Source organism: Haemaphysalis longicornis, unplaced genomic scaffold (genome assembly GCF_048455015.1).
Source record: "Haemaphysalis longicornis isolate Haplotype H1 unplaced genomic scaffold, Haemaphysalis longicornis Haplotype H1 scaffold_249, whole genome shotgun sequence".
In the NCBI taxonomy this organism is placed as follows: domain Eukaryota; kingdom Metazoa; phylum Arthropoda; class Arachnida; order Ixodida; family Ixodidae; genus Haemaphysalis; species Haemaphysalis longicornis.
This window is the reverse complement of record NW_027526313.1, coordinates 125,261-131,260: the sequence shown is the minus strand read 5'-3', so window position 1 is coordinate 131,260 and position 6,000 is coordinate 125,261. Positions and strand designations below refer to the sequence as shown.

The 6,000-nt window shown below is 44.7% G+C and overlaps 1 pseudogene; it reads right to left on the bottom strand.

The window, feature by feature from the left end:
• Positions 1 to 373: 373 nt before the first annotated feature.
• LOC144172623 (uncharacterized) overlaps positions 374 to 6,000 on the bottom strand; it is a 59,926-nt pseudogene continuing 54,299 nt past the window's right edge.

Here is a 6,000-nt window from a genome sequence, read left to right as displayed (position 1 = left end):
GAGTGAGGCAAAAGTCACACAAGCGCTTATAGCCGCGTGTACAACAACTCTATTTAGGTCGTCAAACTTTTGAAAAGGTCTAAAGGATAGAGGTGGCGTTGGGCCAGCCCAAATATGGCCCATATTGGACGCGGGATGCAAGCGGCCAAAAAGTTATAAAATATCTTTTTTTTTCTGTGGTAAATGCAATAGGAATGACAAATGTAAGGCATGTGCTCATTTCGCGCTATTTTTATCTTTGAGTAAACATTTTATTTTTAAGTAAAAAGAGGTTTGCTAACACCAAGACATTCGCAAGCGCATGAATAGTTTGTAGGCTTCTCATCTTTCTTTCTTTTTTTGTTTTTTACATTGAAAAAAAAATGGCGGATACGCCTGCCTATGCGGTTAGTTTAACCATGTGATGGCGACGGCGGTACAGCGCGCTGGTGTAGCAGAGAAACCCCGGGCGAGCACATCCCTGCACCTGGCGGAGCGCCCTGCAAGTCGCCGGAGAAATGCGAGCTTCACGGGACAGGTTCCCCAACCTCCGTCACAGGCAGCTCGGAACTTGTTTCGGCAACTCTCCACCAGGTGCAAACGTCGTCTGCATGGAGCTACTTTGAACGATGGTACCTAGTGTGCAGTGTGCTTGCGAAGCTCAGGATTTCGCCAAGGTGATTTTAAGAGCTTAGACTGCTTATTTGGACAAAAAAAAATTTGAGTGCAGTTGGCCTTTAATGCAGAGACATGTGCATTTAAAAATATTGGAGTTGATTTCCCGTGAGTTTTCGCTATTCATTTACGACTTGTAGTGCCATTCACACACCTCCGGAGAAAACATAACCCTAAATGAAGAGGCCCACACAAGGGGCACCCTATTAGGTGCCTTCTGTCCCTTCTGTAGTCCGAGAGCTTTGGCGTGCGGCACCCCATCTCTGACGCTGAGGTTCAGGGCGTGAGGACCGCTTGACCTTCTTGCTAGCCGAGCTCTTGGCCAGCAGGCACTCTACCTGGTCCCCGGTTGACCCCAGAGCGACGCCTGGCAATGCTTGTGGGCTGGACCTTGACGGTACAGCCGCACCTCCGGGCGCTGGTGAAGCCTGCCTTCATGGGCAGGCTCCTTCCTGGGGCTCCTTTCTGATCTTGTGCATCTGCCGCAGCAGCTGCTGAAGGGCAGTGGCATAATATGGGTTGCCAGCAGCTAGGGAAGGCTGGCGCCACCACTCCTCGTAGATCTTCTGCAGCTCCGCAGTGTCCTACGAAATATTTGTTCCGGATATACCACAGATTTACTCAAAATTTGTTGCATCTCCTATCTTTACTATTGTCTTCTTTGCACTGCTGAAGTAATAAGGGTGTTCCGTAGGTATTCAACTATGGGCCTACTGGGAAACCCATTAGGGCAGAAAAATGTTCACAGAACTCACCTTCCCCTGCCAAGCTTAGATAACCACTTTGGACCAAAGAATACTACGCAGGTATTTACAGATTAGTTTCACAAACATTAATGCATTCATTGAACTAAAATAAAACACAAGAAAAAGCTTTGTTTAGTGCCATGTTCAGTTACATAATAATGACTGATTGATTGATTGACTGCAAGGTACCGAAACTACACCTTGCTTATGAGGCGCGCTGTAGTGGAGACAGCTGGGGTTTAATTTTGGTCACCTAGGAACAGCTAGGAAGAGTTAACGTGCGCCGAAATCTCGACACACAGACTCTTTCGCTTTTCACTTCTATCAGGAAAATTGCTACCGCAGCCGGTATCGAACCCATGTCCTTGGGCTCAGCAGCACAACACCATAGTCACTTTAGTCTCACAGAACCCAAGCAACGCCTCTTCAAAATCCCAGGGTTCCTCAAAGCCTTACTTGAGAGCCCCTGACCTAGCGCTTTCGCAAGGCACCTTTTTATTCACAGGGCCTTAGTGGCGTACAAGGACTATTCAGCGAAACACACAGAAAAAATATTAAGACCAGAATGTAAAATTTTACATCTCAAAAACTTGCACTGTGCAACTGACTATGTATCTAATGGTATGAGATTGGATCCTGGCAGAGTCTGTTTAACACTTCTTCTTTTAAGCTGGGCTGAAGACTGTCCCACCTGGTGGGGGCCCCTAACACCAGCACAGTGCTGTTTAATGAAAGTTTATTCCTCCTCCTCTTAGCACCCTCCCTATGTCAGAAAGGGCCTCGGAAGACATACGACAGCCAGCATACAAAATTTCACACTAGCTGTGACATATGAATACTACTTCATTCTTGCTCCCCTTTACATGCATTGGAAAAACTTGTTCGTCTTGCTTCTGCTATGATGCTACGCAGTCATGTTGGATTGCCTTAATTTTTGGAGTCTTTTTTGGCATCCTGTAGCCTTCTTCTACTTAGCTCCTGCAATTGTACCTTCGTAAAAATAAATTTTACTACAAGAGACCCCGGAAAAAATGCATGCACGTGGTTATAAAATAGGTAGCTCTTGCCAAAAGTGGAGTGTGTTGCTACCTAGGTGTCCAGTAACTGGAGTAAGGGTCACAATTATTAGGCTTTGCTAAAATAAATGCACGAGCACAAGCCACACCTCAACACCTCACGTTGGTGACTGCTTCCAGTTGAGCCCTGGGCCTCCAGCTGTGGCTCGGTATCCATAGGCAGCTGCTGCTGTTCAGGCTCTGCTGCCACCGGTTGGCCTTGCCCTGTGGGTGTGCTGGTGCTGGCTTCTTGGGAGTTGTCCTGTATTTGCTTTCCCAGTCAAGCTTCCTGAATGCCCCCTCCAGACATGCTGTAAACAGTTAGGAATAGTGAAAACTGACTGTGAATCAGATCGAATATTCTCAAATACGAATAGTAGAAACAAACCGCGAATTACATATATTCGAATGTAAATGGCAAAAGATTACTGCAAATGAATTATTTTCAAATGTGAATAGTAAAAATTCACTTCACATTGAATTTGATTCAAATTGCGCATTGCTCCCACGCCAGGCTGCTGTTAGCTGTGCCACGTATAAAGATGTATTATGAGCTGCACTGTTGTGGCGAATACCACACGCCCATTTATTCCTTCTAAGTGGAACAAAAATAGTAGAGCGAAGGTATGTACTGAGACATACGAACGTCTGTGCCATAATTTAAAAGTAGTTTTACAAGTACAGGCTTTCAGTCAGGCTGTGCCATCTTCATTAGGACAGGTGCATCAGACAAGTCTAGTTAAGTGCGCCGTGGCTGTGCATGTGCTCATCGCTGCCTTTCTCCCGAATTAGAAAATTCAACACTGCAGAACAGAGTTTCTGCGATAGCTTTCCGTCTACACTGCATGATAGCTTGCTTGAAGCTGAAAATTAAACTGAGAGAGATACCATGTTTGCATAAACGTTGGCACAGGTCACATAAAAGTAGCAATATATGGAGTGTGCTGGGGTACATAGCTACTTACAATGTTCAACGTGATTTGGTGCTCTTCTGTCCAGCTTAGTGAGGGGGCTCACTCCTTCGTCGCCATACTGCCCTCTCCGCCACCCGCAGAACCAGTGGTAGACGGTGCTGACTGGGGGATTTACAGCGCTGCTAGCGAGCAGGCCCTCACCGTCCTCCTGCCTTGCCAGCTTCGTTTTATGAGGAGCTAGTGCGGCTGCTGGGGTCGTATCATCTTGAAAGTAGCGGAAGAATGCGGCACTTTTGTCCGATGTGGGTTTTAGAAGGCGAAGCCCATCGGCGCAGTCGAGCCCGTGGTTGAGCACCTCATGCAGCTTGATGACAGCAGTCGGCGAGACTGGCCAGTTGAGGAATGGGTCGTTCTGCTGAGTTGCTTTTGTGACTTCCTAATTTTGACATCTACAAATGCTTAGCAGTAGTAGAATGCTTTCCGGCAGTTTCGTTCAAGCTTCTGTGCTGACACCTTCACTCCTTGTGGAACACAAACCTGTAAAAAGAGAATATCACAAATTATCTCAATTCTCAAAATATTATTTAAAGCTTGATATACAATGACTAACCTGCAATATATTTTTTTACTTAAATTACAATTTTATGAAACACAAACGTGTTAAACGGTAATATTATGAATTATTTTAGTTGTGAGAATATTATTGAGAACCAGATATGCAATCTGTAACCTGCAAATGTTTTTTTTACTTCAATTACCCACTTCATCTGACAAGTTTCACAATCAGGCAACTAAGAAATGCTGAAGTTCCAAGGTGATGCGCATACTGTATTAAAGATGTGCCTCCAAGTCATGTTCTGATCTACTTCGCGGAATAAGAAATTGTACAGGTTTAGCACTCGCCTTTCACTTAATTTTCCCATGTATGAAAAATGGCGTTTTAGGAAAATTTGTGTTGGTACCAAGCAAAAAAAAAAAAAAAACTTGCTCAATCGCTCACGAAATCGAAGCGGAACAGTTGCATGTTATGCTCTTGCATATAACACAATTCTCTCCAAGATAGGACAGTTATATGCTTCCCACATTTCGGTTACATTTAAATCCACTGAACACGTAATAACACGACACGTTTAAAGCCTCTTTTAAAGCATTTTCAGTTGGTCTTTTTTTCCTCCTCAGCAAGGGGTGCCCCTTTATAGACCGAAGGGGGCAGGAGATAATTGGCTAAAAATAATTCATCTGTGAAAATGTTAAAAGCATGACACACATGCTTGACTCTTTTTGCTCGGACCATACTATGAAGCGTTATTTGTTTGTGAATTAGAATTAATTACATCACACATTATTCTGATATTGTTTAATCTTACGTATGGAAAAATAAATTAATTTGAACATGAAGTGAAATGCGGATTGTTTTTGCACGGGTGCTTCAAATCGTGGTCAAAAAATCCCAGCCCAACTCAATGTAATGTAATTTAAACTATATGTTCTTTCACCTCGGCCAAGAGAACATACAACGAAGTTCAGCTGTTCTTCCCTTTGAAATTGAGCGTGAAAGACGGCGGCATCGATCATTGACCCGTGGCGTTGTTCAGCGTGACGGAAGCAAGTGTGATCAGTAGTAACCAGATTTTTAAGCCACCGCTACTGTAATAAATGCGTAGCAAAAAAAAAAAAAAAAAAACTCGCTGGTGTAGCTTTGCAACTGCAACTGATCAGTCTGTCTTGATTTTACCAGGTCCGGTAGGGGGGTGATTTGGCAACGCCTCCGAGGACCTTGCCACAATAAATAAAAACACTGCCGAAGAGCATCTATGGTACCTCGTTGGGTTGGGGGCTCCCAGTCGACGATCCACGACGCACGGTTGCCTCGCCGTAGTAGTCAGCCATGCGTACGCATCCCCGCACGAAGCACGTCCACGTTATCGACGCTGGCTTTGCAGTCTAACTAGAAAGGTTGGTCGCGCCCGCGCATGTCACAACGGCTGAAGAAATTAACTGCTACTTCGCCGTCGAACTAGAAAAAAACCGTAATATTGCAGAAAACTCTACGCCACTGATGCTGCTGGTGCCGTGAACGAGCCCTAAACAAAAGCAGAGGAGTGCGGAGTACGTTTACTACTTTGTTCGCACGCCGGCAGAACCAGCCTAAACATCAAATAGCAGGGAAGGAGTGCGGAGTACGTTTGGTGCTTTGTTCGAACTTCGCACACCGCAACGTTTTTATGGCGCAAGGTTTGTTTTGCATTCAACAGGTGGCGCACCGCAAACGCGCAATTTTTAAATTGTAAGCCGCGGCATTCGCGCTCACGTCTCCGGCTACGGATGAGATTTCTTTTTCTTGGAATGCATTTTTAGCATTTCTGCGCGTACTGTAGCACGATATCACGTTACTGTGATCGCCTACAGCATCAGCAATTATGCTTAAAATAAGACATATTCCCGCTGCATTTTTTATTCAGTGACAAAAAAGTAAATTCTCAACAAGAAAAGTGGGGGGAGGGTTCATTATGAGAGTAAATACAGTAGCTCTCATTTTAAGCACAAAAAACTACACTGAACTTTTTCATGTTTCGACACTTTTTGCACCTCAAAGGTTGCTGCTATGCTTAAAAAGAGAGAAAGGGGAAG